The sequence below is a fragment of the Nerophis lumbriciformis genome, linkage group LG17, assembly GCF_033978685.3.
Source record: "Nerophis lumbriciformis linkage group LG17, RoL_Nlum_v2.1, whole genome shotgun sequence".
NCBI lineage: Eukaryota > Metazoa > Chordata > Actinopteri > Syngnathiformes > Syngnathidae > Nerophis > Nerophis lumbriciformis.
In genome coordinates this window covers 22,301,644-22,320,000 of record NC_084564.2, presented here as the reverse complement: position 1 = coordinate 22,320,000, position 18,357 = coordinate 22,301,644, and the positions used below count along the sequence as shown (strand labels likewise).

General features: G+C 38.7%; 1 protein-coding gene across 2 annotated transcripts in view; it reads right to left on the bottom strand.

Moving 5' to 3' along the window:
- akt2 (v-akt murine thymoma viral oncogene homolog 2) overlaps positions 1 to 18,357 on the bottom strand; it is a 50,411-nt gene that overhangs the window by 31,297 nt on the left and 757 nt on the right. The gene's annotated exons all lie outside the window — the stretch shown is intronic.

Below are 18,357 nucleotides of genomic sequence, written 5' to 3'. Positions count from 1 at the left end.
CTTACAAACTGTAGTAACACCTCTCGTGTCCTGTTTGCTAGACTAAACAGATTAACAAACCCCCCAGCTTCACTTAACTTGGAAATCATTTCTACATCGAAGTGTAATAAGTTTGCAATATTTTTCATGATAAAGTTCAAAGCGTTAAAAATACAACAATTCCCCAAAAGCAAATAGCTATTCTGCAGCCAACTAGACAACTAAAGCTGGCGCATATCACTACAGTCACTGCCAAAACAGTCAAAGAGATCATTCACAGTCTGAGTCCATCAACATGCTGCCTTGTTGAGTTAACTACCGTATTTTTCGGACTATAAGTCGCAGTTGTTTTTCATAGTTTGGCTGGGGGTGCGACTTATACTCAGGAGCGACTTATGTGTTAAATTATTAACACATTACCGTAAAATATCAAATAATATTATTTAGCTCATTCACGTAAGAGACTAGACGTATAAGATTTCATCGGATTTAGCGATTAGGAGTGACAGATTGTTTGGTAAACGTATAGCATGTTCTATATGTTATAGTTATTTGAATGACTCTTACCATAATATGTTACGTTAAAATACCAGGCACGTTCTCAGTTGGTTATTTATGCGTCATATAACATACACTTATTTAGCCTGTTGTTCACTATTCTTTATTTATTCTAAATTTTATTTTAAATGTCTATTCTTGGTGTTGGGTTTAATCAAATACATTTCCCCAAAAAATGCGACTTATATTCCAGTGCGACTTATATGTTTTTTTCCCTCTTTATTATGCATTTTCGGCCGGTGCGCCTTATCCTCCGGAGCGATTTATACTCAGAAAAATACAGTACTAGATTTCTAAAGCCTGTGCTGAGCAGTTTGTTACCACAATTCGCTCATTTAGTTAAGGTAGAAAGCGCTATACAAGTATAATCCAGTTACATCTCACTCCAGACTGGAACATTTACAAAGGCCTTACAAACTGCTGTCAATAAGCCCCTCTTAAAAAAAGTAGTCCTGATGCCACAGTACTGAACAATTACCCGCCCATATCAAATCTGCCATTTTTGGGCAAAGTATTAGAATAAGTTGTGTACCAACTGAGCTGAGTGACTTTCTTCTACATAAAAAGGTGTTTAAAACTTTTCAATCAGGCTTTAGGCCCCAAAACAGCACGGAAACCTCTCTAATCGAAGTGACAAATTACATCTGCCTGAACACAGACACAGGAAAATTCTCAGTCTTGGTTCTGTTGGACCTGAGTGCTGCCTTTGACACAGTTCCTTCTGCTCTTAACTGGTACAAGTCCTATCTCGATTACAGGACATACTTTGTTGGAATTGGTAACTATGTCTCTGACCAAATGGTTTGAATCTGGGACCCTATTGTTCAACTTGTACATGCTGCTACTTGGCCAGCTAATATGCAGCTTCAATATGTCTTACCACAACTATGCAGGTGACACTTCAATCTACTTGTCACTGACGGCAGGTGAATGTTGGCCTGTTGATGTACTTTGTCACTGCATCGAACAGATCAGCGTGTAGATGCATAACAATTTTCTTCAGCTCGTGAGATGAAGTGAATTATATTCATGTCGTGGTTTTTGTCTATACAGACTCAAAACGCTTTACATTGTGAAACCCATTATCTACATTTTCAAGCAACATTTAAACCAGTCTGGGTGGCACTAGGAGCAAGGCGGGTAAAGTGTCTTGCACAAGGACACAGCGGCAGCAAATCGGATGTCAGAATCTGGAATTGAACTTGGAACCATCGAATTGCTGGCAGGACCGCTCTTCCATCTGATTCTAAACCATGCCGCGTCAAAGTCGGACAAAACTAAAAACATTGTCTGTGGCCCACAAAAGCAGAGTAACTATGATGATTCACCTTGAGACCTTCTCCCTGAAACCTAATAATCAGGTTAGAAATCTAGGAGTAATAATGGACTCAGACTTGAACTTTAAAAGCCACATTAAGTAACATCAGCAGATTTTTACCACATAAAAAACAAAAAAAAATGACCAAATCTGAGGAATAGTGTCCAAAGCAGACTTAGAAAAACTAATCCATGCCTTTGTTTCCAGTTGGTTAGATTACTGTAATGGCCTTCTCACTCGCCCAAGCTGTAAAGCAGCTGCAGTACAACCAGAATGCTACTGCTTGAGTCCTGACTAGAACCAGGAAATGTGACCATATTAGTTCAGTGCTTAGGTCACTCCACTGGCTTCCTGTTGCTCAGAGAATAGACTTCAAAACAGCTCTGCTTGTGTACAAGTATTTTCATGGTCTTGTGTCAAAGTACATATTTGACATATTAGAACCATATGAACTATCTGAACCATTTCGGCCTCTGAGAACCTCATGGAGTGGTCTCCTGCTGGTGCCCAGAGTCAGGACTAAACATGGTGAGGCTGTGTTTCAGTTTTATGGTGTTAAAATCTGGAATAGCATTATTTAATTGCGCATATGACAACTGAAAGTACTTTATCGTCCCACTGGGGTGAGTTTTTCCTTGCCCTTATGTGGGCTTTGTACCGAGGATGTCGTTGTGGCTTGTGCAGCCCTTTGAGACACTTGTGATTTAGGGCTATATAAATAAACATTGATTGATTGATTGATTGATTTATCTGCACTATTTGATGCTTATTTCAATTATGATCATTACGGTATTATGATTCTTATGATTTTAATTTGAATTATGACTATTTTTATGATTATTTTACTGTTATTTTTGCGTACAAATTATGCTCTAAAACTTGTCTTGCCTTGTCTTTAATGGAGTAAAACAGTGTCTAAAGTTCAGTTCAGTTTGTTTCGAACATGCATACAACACAATGTAATGCATCACATATTTCCAGTTGTTTCATTACAGCATGTCCGAAAAGGAGTAGTGGGAAAGAAAATAGGAATAGGTAGGCTATCTGATAATGTAGTATGACAAAAAAAAAACGTTATGTACGCTGGATAATTACGAAGGAGTATTAAAGGGGAACTGCACTTTTTTTTGCCTATCATTCACAATCTTTATGTGGGACAAGAACAAATGTTTTTCTTTTTTTAATGCATTCTAAATATTAAACAAATGCGATCAAAAGTCTGCTTACGATGGAGCCTATGGGAGCTTCTCTATTCTGTCTATAAAAGCCCTTAATACAACTACTAAACACCTCTATTAAAGTTTTATATACATGAGGTAAGTAAATATGTAATGTAGTAAAAGGCACCTTCATAATAATATTTAATATTACTGTATTTTCATCATTTTAAGCATACGCAGCGCATTAATTACAAAAACGCATCACAACGTTCGCTTTTTTTCAACAACATCACTGATTATTACTCACTGCAAAATTCATGAGAGCCAACAAACATAATAAAACATTACTTACTGTACAATGTCGGCTTGTCATTATGATTTTAATTGATATAACATTGGTATATATTCATAATCCTCGCGAAGAAAAGTGGGGTGGAACCAAGTGTCCTTTTGTGTTGGTCTTACAATTCTGGGTCTAAATTGGCTGTCAAAGTGTACCAACTTGTCGGAATACATCCTTATGAAAGGCATGATTTATGATCTACAATAAACTTCCACAAGCAAGGAAGCAGCTTACGACTCGATGATGTCAACATGGGCACACAAGCATGTGATCATGGCGCCGCTATAAATAGTTAATCTGCATTACCGCATATAATAACAATACCACTAATGCTTGGTTAATATTCAAGTCACGAAATGTAAATGGAGTATTGTTGGTGGTTTTTGAAAGGTTATTTATTGGGTTTTATGGGCAAAATAGAGGACCTCCCATTGGCTCCGTTTTAAGCTGACTTTTATTTACGTTTACTTACGAGATACAATACATTAAAAAATACATTAGTCATCATGTCTCTCATATTGATTGAGAACAATAGGCAAAATTCCCCAAAAAGTGCAGTTCTCCTTTGAGGGTTACAATGAAAAATACTATGTATAAAATACTATGAAAATAAAGTAGAATTACTACAATAACAACTTCAGTTTAGAACGGTAATATTGTAGTTTTACTACAATAATGCTGTAATGATATTACAGAGAAAAGGGTTTAACTTTTTGAGTAGTAATTTACAATACAATAAAAAGAGTAGGAAAAGAAAATACATGAAATCTAAACTGTATGAAAGTAATATCCCAAGAAAAATATGTTATCGAATAAGCACAATGTTGGGGTGTAACAATTCATCGATAGCGCAAAAGATCGATTTATATTCCTAAAATTATAAATAATTAAAAAAAACTAAAAGTATATTGATCTGTGATCTACTATTTAGCTTTCCAGAAGATATAAATTGATCAACCATCGTTTTAAAAGGTAATTAATCGATTTCATCGATACTAGAAAAGAAAACATTGGCTTTAAGAACAGCCGACTTTAAATAAAGTTTTTTTTAGCACTTTTAAATATATAGAGAGGTTAAACTTTACACAAGTCTGTCACGCCATCAGAACACTTTGGCGGATACCGGCAGAAAAGAAGACACACACGAAATGAACAAGCCACCAATGTGATCCAGTGTGTGTGGGCTTTTGCAAAGACAAAGATGTTCTTAATAAGTCGCTCACTGTTTGTAGGATATATAAAAAAACAATGGTAACACGACAAATTTCTCGAATCACCTATTGCGCCATGGTATTTCACACATGCCGGCCGCCCAGCCAAAAGCAGCGTTCATGGAGCTGCAGCACAAAGTAGGAGTGGATTTCACTTGCTCTTTTGTTAAATATTCATGCACTGATGTTTATTAAAATGAGTAGTGTAACAGTTTGAATGTTTGTTGACTTGTCATGTCTGTGTTAGCGCAAGGATGTTGTCAAAAGAGGTCGAATGTGATGTGATTGATGATAGACGAACAAAAAACAGACAAAAAAGATGTTCAAAAACAACAGAAAAAGTAGCAGGCAAACCTTTTGTTACTTCAACTTACAGATATGTTGGTGGCATATTTATTTTTTATATAATTACTGTATTATTTATATGTTGTAAAACAAAAGCAGAAGTAGCAGGAAAATCTACTGTTATAATTTTGGTTACTGTACTTTTATTGAACATTTCTTGAATACTGAAAATGTGAGCAGAAAAGGTTTCCTATTATTAATTAAACCTAAAGTGTTGGTTGCACTTAGTTAAAATAAGATGTTAATGTTTTGGCCATTAATGTTGTTTACTTGCTTGTTTATGTCCATAATTAATTTAAAACTAATACTCTTACAAGAAATAACAGGAATATAGGCAACTTCACTTGGAGTGTCCAGTATGCAGTAAGCCTGTGCGATATGGCGTAAAAATAAAATCTCCGATTTTTTTCTCCAAATAATTCGATTTATGTTTTTTTCCTTCTTTTTGAACAAACGAATGAATACAATTCAGAGATAATTCAAAACAATTTTTGCTTTTATTTGATCAAAAAATAGTAGTTTGAAATGACAGCATACATTGCCTTTTACTCTTAGCTGAATTCAAATTTGTATAATGTTATTTTTAGGCCATTTTCATGGAACTAAATTAGGAACTTCCGCTGGAAGGCAATAATTCTGCTTGACTAAAATACTTATATAAACAAAAATGTTGCATTGTACATTGCATGCAAATAAACTCAAATAATCTCCAACATTGAAATTAATAAAGTGCAAACTGAGAACTTCTATCTTGGAAAAAAATACCTACGTAAATAAAAATGTAGTATTGCACATTGCATGTAAATAAATAAACTCCAATAAATCAATACCAATAATCATTAAATAGTAATAAAAATCAATCAGATCAATAAAAAAAACCATAAAACTTCTGTATTGAATGAAATAATTCTGTACATAAAAATGTAAATGTAAGATTTTATTTTTAGGCCATATCGCCCAGGCCTACCCTTAAATTATGATTTGAATCGAACCGTTGTTAAACCGAATCGTTATATCTCTAGCACAATGTGATAATATTTTGAGGGAAATTTGTTTAAATCAAGTCATAATATTGTGGGGACTAAAATCATTAGTGACATAAGTACAGTTATAGTATTAAGAGACAAAATGTGAAAATTGTACAAACCCCGTTTCCATATGAGTTGGGAAATTGTGTTAAATGTAAATATAAACGGAATACAATGATTTGCAAATCATTTTCAACCCATATTCAGTTGAATATGCTACAAAGACAACATATTTGATGTTCAAACTGATAAAAAAAATTTTTTGCAAATAATCATTAACTTTCGAATTTGATGCCAGCAACACGTGACAAAGAAGTTGGGAAAGGTGGCAATAAATACTGATAAAGTTGAGGAATGCTCATCAAACACTTATTTGGAACATCCCACAGGTGAACAGGCAAATTGGGAACAGGTGGGTGCCATGATTTGGTATAAAAGTAGATTCCATGAAATGCTCAGTTATTCACAAACAAGGATGGGGCGAGGGTCACCACTTTGTCAACAAATGTGTGAGCAAATTGTTGAACAGTTTAAGAAAACCCTTTCTCAACCAGCTATTGCAAGGAATTTAGGGATTTCACCATCTACGGTCCGTAATATCATCAAAAGGTTCAGAGAATCTGGAGAAATCACTGCACGTAAGCAGCTAAGCCTGTGACCTTCGATCCCTCAGGCTGTACTGCATCAACAGGTGACATCAGTGTGTAAAGGATATCACCACATGGGCTCAGGAGCACTTCAGAAACCCACTGTCAGTAACTACAGTAAGTGCAAGTTAAAACTCTCCTATGCAAGGCGAAAACCGTTTATCAACAACACCCAGAAACGCTGTCGGCTTCGCTGGGCCTGATCTCATCTAAGATGGACTGATACAAAGTGGAAAAGTGTTCTGTGGTCTGACGAGTCCACATTTCAAATTGTTTTTGGAAACTGTGGACGTCGTGTCCTCCGGACCAACGAGGAAAAGAACCATCCGGATTGTTATAGGCGCAAAGTGTAAAAGCCAGCATCTGTGATGGTATGGGGGTGTATTAGTGCCCAAGACATGGGTAACTTACACATCTGTGAAGGCGCCATTAATGCTGAAAGGTACATACAGGTTTTGGAGCAACATATGTTGCCATCCAAGCAACGTTACCATGGACGCCCCTGCTTATTTCAGCAAGACAATGCCAAGCCACGTGTTACATCAACGTGGCTTCATAGTAAAAGAGTGTGGGTACTAGACTGGCCTGCCTGTAGTCCAGACCTGTCTCCCATTGAAAATGTGTGGCGCACTATGAAGCCTAAAATACCACAACAGAGACCCCCGGACTGTTGAACAACTTAAGCTGTACATCAAGCAAGAATGGGAAAGCTTAAAAAATGTGTCTCCTCAGTTCCCAAACGTTTACTGAGTGCCGTTAAAAGGAAAGGCCATGTAACACAGTGGTGAGCATGCCCTTTCCCAACTACTTTGGCACGTGTTGCAGCCATGAAATTCTAATTATTGTTTGCAAAAAAAAATCAAGTTTGAGTTTGAACATCAAATATCTTGTCTTTGTAGTGCATTCAATTGAATATGGGTTGAAAAGGATTTGCAAATCATTGTATTCCGTATTCAGCGGTCGCAGAGGCAAAAACTCGGACATGGGAGGAGTTCGGTGAGGCCATGGAAAACGACTTCCGGACGGCTTCGAAGCAATTCTGGTCCACCATCCGCCGCCTCAGGAAGGGGAAGCAGTGCACTATCAACACCGTGTATGGTGAGGATGGTGTTCTGCTGACCTCGACTGCGGATGTTGTGGATCGGTGGAGAGAATACTTCGAAGACCTCCTCAATCCCACCAACACGTCTTCCTATGAGGAAGCAGTGCCTGGGGAGTCTGTGGTGGGCTCTCCTATTTCTGGGGCTGAGGTTGCTGAGGTAGTTAAAAAGCTCCTCGGTGGCAAGGCCCCGGGGGTAGATGAGATCCGCCCGGAGTTCCTTAAGGCTCTGGATGCTGTGGGGCTGTCTTGGTTGACAAGACTCTGCAGCATCGCGTGGACATCGGGGGCGGTACCTCTGGATTGGCAGACCGGGGTGGTGGTTCCTCTCTTTAAGAAGGGGAACCGGAGGGTGTGTTCTAACTATCGTGGGATCACACTCCTCAGCCTTCCCGGTAAGGTCTATTCAGGTGTACTGGAGAGGAGGCTACGCTGGATAGTCGAACCTCGGATTCAGGAGGAACAGTGTGGTTTTCGTCCTGGTCGTGGAACTGTGGACCAGCTCTATACTCTCGGCAGGGTCCTTGAGGGTTCATGGGAGTTTGCCCAACCAGTCTACATGTGTTTTGTGGACTTGGAGAAGGCATTCGACCGTGTCCCTCGGGAAGTCCTGTGGGGAGTGCTCAGAGAGTACGGGGTATCGGACTGTCTGATTGTGGCAGTCCGCTCCCTGTATGATCAGTGTCAGAGCTTGGTCCGCATTGCCGGTAGTAAGTCGGACACGTTTCCAGTGAGGGTTGGACTCCGCCAAGGCTGCCCTTTGTCACCGATTCTGTTCATAACTTTTATGGACAGAATTTCTAGGCGCAGTCAAGGCGTTGAGGGGATCTGGTTTGGTGGCTGCAGGATTAGGTCTCTGCTTTTTGCAGATGATGTGGTCCTGATGGCTTCATCTGGCCAGGATCTTCAGCTCTCACTGGATCGGTTCGCAGCTGAGTGTGAAGCGACTGGGATGAGAATCAGCACCTCCAAGTCCGAGTCCATGGTTCTCGCCCGGAAAAGGGTGGAGTGCCATCTCCGGGTTGGGGAGGAGATCTTGCCCCAAGTGGAGGAGTTCAAGTACCTCGGAGTCTTGTTCACGAGTGGGGGAAGAGTGGATCGTGAGATCGACAGGCGGATCGGTGCGGCGTCTTCAGTAATGCGGACGCTGTATCGATCCGTTGTGGTGAAGAAGGAGTTGAGCCGGAAGGCAAAGCTCTCAATTTAACGGTCGATCTACGTTCCCATCCTCACCTATGGTCATGAGCTTTGGGTTATGACCGAAAGGACAAGATCACGGGTACAAGCGGCCGAAATGAGTTTCCTCCGCCGGGTGGCAGGGCTCTCCCTTAGAGATAGGGTGAGAAGCTCTGCCATACGGGAGGAGCTCAAAGTAAAGCCGCTGCTCCTCCACATCGAGAGGAGCCAGATGAGGTGGTTCGGGCATCTGGTCAGGATGCCACCCGAACGCCTCCCTAGGGAGGTGTTTAGGGCACGTCCCACCGGTAGGAGGCCGCGGGGAAGACCCAGGACACGTTGGGAAGACTATGTCTCCCGGCTGGCCTGGGAACGCCTCGGGGTCCCACAGGAAGAGCTGGACGAAGTGGCTGGGGAGAGGGAAGTCTGGGCTTCCCTGCTTAAGCTGCTGCCCCCGCGACCCGACCTCGGATAAGCGGAAGAAGATGGATGGATGTATTCCGTTTATATTTACATCCAACCCAATTTCCCAACTCATATGGAAACAGGGTTTGTAGGACAACAAAGTAGCATAATTATGGAAAAAGGAGGGTTGTCCTGATACTGATATTTTGGTACCAGTAACAAAATGCAATTTGATATGTTGATAGTTTTCAAAATAAAGGGCATCACAAAAAAATGTCACTATTGGCTTTGTTTTAACAGAAGTGCTACAGTATGTGTGACTGGATTTCCTAACGGCTCATATTACCAGCAATGTCACCACAACGACACGCCAAGCCCATGAAAAAAAGCACCAGTATTTTTCAATGGTGATATAGTAATGGCAGAGTTTTTTCCTGCGTTTAAAATTGTGTGGCGGCCGCCCCCAGCCAGATTGATATCACTCAACTCAGTGTAAAGCTCCGGCTGTGTTGATTGAGCGATTGATGTTCCTCTGCGGCAGCTTCGTATTTTAACTGCAGTTGCAGCGTTGCGCCACTATAGAGGCGCTATATCGACAGCAACTACCGAAGATGAAACAGATCGAATGGTGTTTTTCGCCGCTACTTGGTGCATAACGTTGACAGCCGTAACAAGTGGATTTCTGCCATACTAAGCATGATACGGAGGGATCACTGGACTCCTACAGAACACTCCAGACTGTACTGTGAACATTTTTTCTCTGGTAAGTGAACACAGCTAGTAGTGTTAGCTTGGTTTTCAACCTTTTTTGACTAATTATAATAAATCGATTGATTTAATATTCCATTAGAAGTTTGCATAGGATCAGGTAGCGTTTCATGACGGTACAGATTGACTAGTACAAGGTCAACTAAAAGTTACCCCAAGAAAGCATTAAAAGCATGTCGTGTTTATTTAAAAAAATAAGTTTCATCCGTGTCAGAGTGACGTTTATGTTTTTTAGCATTGCAGATATAGCAGGCGAAATCAGCCACTATTTTAAAAAGCAATCTCGCTAGGAGGAAAGTCAAGAGTCCAGGTGAAACAGAGCAGAGAAATTAACGTAACAGGCAGTTAAAATGTAATAATTCATGGTGATGACAACATGTGGAAATTTTTGTCCACAGAGCGCTTCAAGGCTGCTTCAAAATCATCTATGAGTGTCTCAAGCAAAAGTGCCCCCACCATACAAGCTATGAGCCCATCATTCTCTTATGCAAGCGCTTAGGCCACCGGTGTCAAACTCAAGGCCCGGGGGCCAGAACTGGTCCGCGACATCATTTTATCTGGCAGGCAAACAACTAGAAATGATGTGTCAAAGTACTTAAAGGCCTACTGAAACCCACTACTACCGACCACGCAGTCTGATAATTTATATATCAACACATGCCAATACGGCCGGGTTAACTTATAAAGTGCAATTTTAAATTTCCTGCGAAACTTCCGGTTGAAAACGTCTAGGAATGATGACGTATGCGCGTCACGTCGATGGTTGAAACGGAAGTATTGGGACGCCATTGTATCAAATACAAAAAGCTCAGTTTTCATCGCAAAATTCCACAGTATTCTGGACATCTGTGTTGGTGAATCTTTTGCAATTTGTTTAATGAACAATGGAGACTGCAAAGAAGAAAGCTGTAGATGCGATCGGTATATTAGTGTCTGGCTACAGCAACACAACCAGGAGGACTTTGACTTGGATAGCAGACGCGCTATCCGACGCTAGCCGCCGACCGCATCGATGATCGGGTGAAGTCCTTCTTCGCTCCGTCGATCGCTGGAACGCAGGTGAGCTTCGGTGTTGATGAGCAGATGAGGGTTGGCGTAGGTGGAGAGCTAATGTTTTTATCGTAGCTCTGTCGAGGTCCGTAGCTAAGTTAGATTCAATGGCGTCGTTAGCAACAGCATTGTTAAGCTTCGCCAGGCTGGAAAGCATTAACCGTGTAGTTACAGGTCCATGGTTTAATAGTATTGTTGATTTTCTGTCTATCCTTCCAGTCAGGGGTTTATTTCTTTTGTTTCTATCTGCAGTTAAGCCCGATGCTATCACGTTAGCTCCGTAGCTAAAGTGCTTCACCGATGTATTGTCGTGGAGATAAAAGTCACTGTGAATGTCCATTTCGCGTTCTCGACTCTCATTTTCAAGAGGATATAGTATCCGAGGTGGTTTAAAATACAAATCCGTGATCCAAAATAGAAAAAGGAGAGAGTGTGGAATCCAATGAGCCCTTGTACCTAAGTTACGGTCAGAGCGAAAAAAGATGCGTCCTGCACTGCACTCTAATACTTCACTCTCACGTTCCTCATCCACGAATCTTTCATCCTGGCTCAAATTAATGGGGTAATCGTCGCTTTCTCGGTCCGAATCGATCTCGCTGCTGGTGTAAACAATGGGGAAATGTGAGGAGACTTTCAACTTGTGACGTCACGCTACTTCCGGTACAGGCAAGGCTTTTTTTTTATCAGTGACCAAAAGTTGCGAACTTTATCGTTGTTGTTCTATACTAAATCCTTTCAGCAAAAATATGGCAATATCGTGAAATTATCAAGTATGACACATAGAATGGATCTGCTATCCCCGTTTAAATAAAAAAAATTCATTTCAGTAGGCCTTTAATATTTTCTCACTAAATTTAATGGATTTTTTTCATTTAGACAGAAAAAATATATGTACTGCTTGAAAATGCATGCCTTTTAAACTTTAATAGTATCCATTATTGCAACAAATATTACAGTATATTATCAAATGTTTTGCCTAAATAAAAATAAATACTTAAATATATGCTTGACTTAAGATTTTACAGCAAACTACTCATCAAATTAATAAAAATGACAATACATTTTACGGTGTTCTTTACACCATATTACTGTAAATTGAAAAAAAAAAAATTAAACTTTTTTGCGTTAAAATTCTGCCGCATGGTTAGGATTCTACCACCTCTGCCTCAATTTGAGCCAAGAAAAATCCTGAAAACCTTGTTTTAATTCATAAGAACCACTGTACTTTATTAGTACCGGTATACCATAGAACCCTAGAAAAAAATTGTCATATCTTGTTTCTAATTTATATGTATTAAAACACAAGGAAATTTAATTTTATATGTAACAACTTTAAGTCATATTTTTTCAAGGAAAAACTGTTTTACAAGAACACTATCATTATACATATAATATACAACAATTATAAATCAATCATTATAAAGAGGGATAAGAGGTAGATAATGGACAGGTAGAAGGAAGGAAATGTAAATAGGAAAAAACATTTAGTCTTCATGACAATAATGTAATGTTTCAAAAAATATAAAAAGAACACCATCGGCTAAAGCTTATGTAAACATTAGTGGTTTAACAGAACTTGTGTATTTTTTAAATATCTATATTTTTCACGATTACTAATTGCCTGAGGAAATCCATAGGAAAGTTTGGCATTCAGGCTGTCATTCACCACTATCTCGTACACGCGTACAAAAGCTGTCTCAAAAAAGTAACTAACAATTTGCAGTCCAATTGTTACGATAGGCCATACAGTCAATGATTGCTATCGTTAGAAGCTAAACTTTGCTAACTTATCATTAGTTGACAAAACAAAAAGTTAATATGTTAAAAGTGTGTTACATCGGGCGTAGTTTACGTGCTCTTGCAGCCTATGTTAAGTTGCATAGAACCCCTTTAAGTCAAAATAGTGTGAGGAAATACTTGTATGATAAAACAGTGCTGATATTGCGCGAATAAATATGCAATATTTAAAAGGAAAATACCAAAATTGTAGGAGAATAAAGTAATAATAGTGTATTTGGCTAGGCCTTTCAAATCCGTGTATTAGAAAATAGTAGTTATAGAATTAAAATAAATGAGTATCTATTAAGCAAATGTTATGTTTATTCACGACATAAACTTGTGATCAACATCTACACTTTGGTGTGAATTAATGTCATCGAGCAACATGAAACAAAACAGCAGCAACAACAACAAACAACCAGCATATGTGAGCGATGATAACGATATGGGTCAGGTTGTGCTAAAAGTGAGTTAAACTTCAGCCAGGGAGGCGTTTGTGAACACACACAGAGAGCAAAAGTGATTTCCCAGGACAAAAGGACACTTTCTGTGAATTGCGGGTCGTCTCGGCAAGCAGCGTTCCGCAATAATTTTCTTACCTTGACTTGTGTTGAAACACAAGCCCACAACAAAGAAAAGTGCATGTCCTGCTCAGTTGTCGCCTTCCTATCCGACCATCTGACATTTATGACAAGTGGCAAACACCATGGGAAAGTGTAGCATGACTGATACCACGTCCACGTTAAGTTAGAAATAGTAGATATTAATATTATCATTACTCATGTTGTGCCAGGAAGAGCTCAAATGTAATGTCACTGCTCTCCAATTAGTGAGTACTGTAATGCTCTTTATTGTTTTGTACAATAGTCCAACAGCTCAAATGGAATAGTCCAAATTTCACAGTAATAAAGCCATGGTACTTCAAGAAAAAAGTCTAAATTATACAAGGAAAAGAGTAGAGTTTTACGCATATAGGGTTGTTATATTTACAGAAAAGGTGATGTTATTGTGACAATATCACAATATTCTTAAGGGAAAAGTCAGTATTATACTACAAACCCCGTTTCCATATGAGTTGGGAAATTGTGCTAGATGTAAATATAAACGGAATACAATGATTTGCAAATCATTTTCAACCCATATTCAGTTGAATGTGCTACAAAGACCACATATTTGATGTTCAAACTGATAAACATTTTTTTTTTTTTGCAAATAATCATTAACTTTAGAATTTGATGCGAGCAACACGTGACAATGAAGTTGGGAAAGGTGGCAATAAATACTGATAAAGTTGAGGAATGCTCATCAAACACTTATTTGGAACATCCCACATGTGAACAGGCAAATTGGGAACAGGTGGGTGCATTATTGGGTATAAAAGTAGATTCTATGAAATGCTCAGTCATTCACAAACATGGATGGGGCGAGGGTCACCACTTTGTCAACAAATGCGTGAGCAAATTGTTGAACAGTTTAAGAAAATCCTTTCTCAACCAGCTATAGCAAGGAATTTAGGGATTTCACCATCTACGGTCCGTAATATCATCAAAAGGTTCAGAGAATCTGGAGAAATCACTGCACGTAAGCAGCTAAGCCTGTGACCTTCGATCCCTCAGGCTGTACTGCATCAACAGGTGACATCAGTGTGTAAAGGATATCACCACATGGGCTCAGGAGCACTTCAGAAACCCACTGTCAGTAACTACAGTTGGTCGCTAAATCTGTAAGTGAAAGATAAAACTCTCCTATGCAAGGCGAAAAACGTTTATCAACAACACCCAGAAACGCTGTCGGCTTCGCTGGACCTGAGCTCATCTAAGATGGACTGATACAAAATGGAAAAGTGTTCTGTGGTCTGACGAGTCCACATTTCAAATTGTTTTTGGAAACTGTGGACGTCGTGTCCTCCGGACCAAAGAGGAAAAGAACCATCCGGATTGTTATAGGCGCAAAGTTGAAAAGGCAGCATCTGTGATGGTATGGGGGTGTATTAATGCCCAAGTCATGGGTAACTTACACATCTGTGAAGGCGCCATTAATGCTGAAAGGTACATACAGGTTTTAAAGCAACATATGTTGCCATCCAAGCAACGTTACCATGGACGCCCCTGCTTATTTCAACAAGACAATGCCAAGCCATGTGTTACATCAACGTGGCTTCATAGTAAAAGAGTGTGGGTACTAGACCGGCCTGCCTGTAGTCCAGACCTGTCTCCCATTGAAAATGTGTGGCGCATTATGAAGCCTAAAATACCACAACAGAGACCCACGGACTGTTGAACAACTTAAGCTGTACATCAAGCAAGAATGGGAAAGCTTAAAAAATGTGTCTTCTCAGTTCCCAAACGTTTACTGAGTGCCGTTAAAAGGAAAGGCCATGTAACACAGTGGTGAACATGCCCTTTCCCAACTACTTTGGCACGTGTTGCAGCCATGAAATTCTAAGTTAATTATTATTTGCAAAAAAAAATAAAGTTTATGAGTTTGAACATCAAATATCTTGTCTTTGTAGTGCATTCAATTGAATATGGGTTGAAAATGATTTGCAAATCATTGTATTCAATTTATATTTACATCTAACACAATTTCCCAACTCATATGAAAACGGGGTTTGTAGAATAAACTTGCAATATTCTGAAAAGAATACTTGCGATCATATGAGAATAAAGTTTTGAGATTACATGTATAAAGTTGGGATAAGAGAAAAAAGTCTGTAATGAGGAAAAGTTTTAAAAAATTAAGTTAAAAAGCTGAAATATTAAAAGTTTAAAGATGTTACAATTTTGTGGGGTAAGCCAGTGTTTGACAAAATAACATAATATTCTGGGTTTCCCCTAAATTGCCAAGATACCTGTGGCAGTGAGGGCGTGGTAACCATAATGTCATTGAGTAATTTGCTATGATATGATCATACTTGCCAACCTTCCCGGCTTTTCCGGGAGACTCCCGAAATTCAGCGCCTCTCCCGAAAACCTCCCGGGACAAATTTTCTCCCGAAAATCTCCCGAAATTCAGGCGGACCTGAGTGACGTGTCGACAGCCTGTTTTCACGTCCGCTTTCCCACAATATAAATAGCGTGCCGGCACAATCACGTTATAACTGTAGAATGATCGAGGGCGAGTTCTTGGTTTCTTATGTGGGTTTATTGTTAGGCAGTTTCATCAACGTCCTCCCAGCGCGGTAACAACACACAACAACACACTCACGTTTTCGTCTACCGTAAAGCAGTTCGTCTGCCGTAAACAGCAATGTTGTGACACTCTTAAACAGGACAATACTGCCATCTACTGTACATGCATATGTGACAATAACATTTACGGCTTTTAGAGAGTGCAGTGCACAACTGCGCACACAACAAGGAGACGAAGCAGAATGCATCATCAGAGAGGGTGTTCAGCATGGTTAGAAAAATAGTGACAGAGAATAGAACAAGGATGGACAATTCAACCCTTAACTCAACAATGAGTAGATGAGTGTTATGTGTGTGTATATGTGTAAATAAATGAACACTGAAATGCAACTATTTCTCTTATTTATATATATATATATATAATAAAATAAATATATATATACATATAGCTAGAATTCACTATATATAGAATTCACTATATATATATATATATATATATATATATATATATATATATATATATATATGAAATACTTGACTTGGTGAATTCTAGCTGTAAATATACTCCTCCCCTCTTAACCACGCTCCCAACCACGCCCCCGCCCCCCACCCCCACCTCCCGAAATCGGAGGTCTCAAGGTTGGCAAGTATGTATGATTTTCTTTCAAAAGGCTCAAAAAATGTATACTTACATTTCATACAAATCTGTTTTGATGAGTTATCTTCTTTTTTTTATCTTTTTGCCAAATGTTCAATTGTTGCTGCTTTTTGTACATTGTACTTTGTTGAGATTTCTTCTAATGTTTCCAGACTTTTCTTTTTTTTTTTAAATTAAAACAACTAACAAGAAATGTAGCATCTTCTTCCGGAGTGAATATAAAATGTAATTAGAGACTCCAAAGTTCAGTCCCTCGATGTCGCTGACTAAAGATGCTCACTGTAGTGAGCATGATGTCACACTTGCTTGGTGCTGTTGCTCTAGTTTAGGACTGCAACAACTAATCGATTAAAAAAATAGTTGGCGTTTAATTTAGTCATCGATTCGTTGGATCTATGCTATGTGCATGCGCAGAGGCTACTTTTTTTTTTTTTTATTTTTATAAACTGCAACATTTACAAACAGCTGAGAAACAAAAATCAAAATAAGTATGGTGCCAGTATGCTGTTTTTTCCAATAAAATACTGGAAAAGATAGAAATGTAGTTTGTCTTTTTTATCTGATTATTAATCGATTAATCCAAGTAATTATCGACAGATTAATCGATTATCAAATTAGTTGTTAGTTGCAGCCCTACTCTTGTTGGACTGTCTCTTCTTCAAAGCCGCCATTGTACTTTTAAATATTTGCACATTTTGTAGATGGCTGTCCGCAGGTATATCTGCAATATATATATGAAAATTATGTCTACATTTCAAACTAGCTGACAACGCTCAGGACGGTCAAGATGGCGTGCGTTTCGGTAATCAAAGTATTTTTTTGGTGGTCAAGTTTTTGGTGCATGACTTGTCAATAATGCACAAATAATAGGCTATATATATTAATTCATACTGTAACGACCATGTGAATGTTTTATGTTCGTGTGGCTTGGATTTGATGTTAGTTTTTCCCATGTTTACAAACACGCCGTCCGTGCCTGAAAGATGATTGGCGGAGAATGAGGAAGTATTTGATATCTGCCCATTACCTGACACCTTCTATGTTAGCTACTTCTCTTAGTTTTTAATGTCTATTTTCTTCTGGATTTACTCTCTATTTTATGCTGCAGCTGTCAAATATACTGTAATATTGTACATGGTAATTGTTATATATTGTATATATGATATAGACATAATATAATATATCAGTATATACAATATACTGTACATATATTATGTAAATATTACGTATATATGTTATGTTTTGTATCGCTATATTTAGTCTATTTATACCTGCATTGTCCTTTCCATCCTTGTAACTGAGCTACTGTGTGGAAAAATTTCCCTTGTGGATCATTACAGTTTGTCTAAGTCTAATAAATGTGTAAGGTTTTAAAACAAATAAACAAGAGTAAAACTAATTCAATAAATGTCTGATTTGTGTGAGAATAAAGTCATAATATCATGAAGGAAAAGAGGTGGGGTTTTACAAAAATAAAGTGCCAATTTTTGTAAATGGACCTGTGGAACACCATGTCCACTGGTGAGTTTTTTTAGACCAAACATATGGAGCACAACAAACCGTTAAGCAACTACCATCATGACAAAAAGCAGACCTGGTTAAAAAGAAACAACAACCCCATTAATGTCACACGAAATGTCCTTTTGTTGTTACAATAAAACTTGTAAAAAAGTGCACTTGACGAGAGCCACGAGCGTGCCAC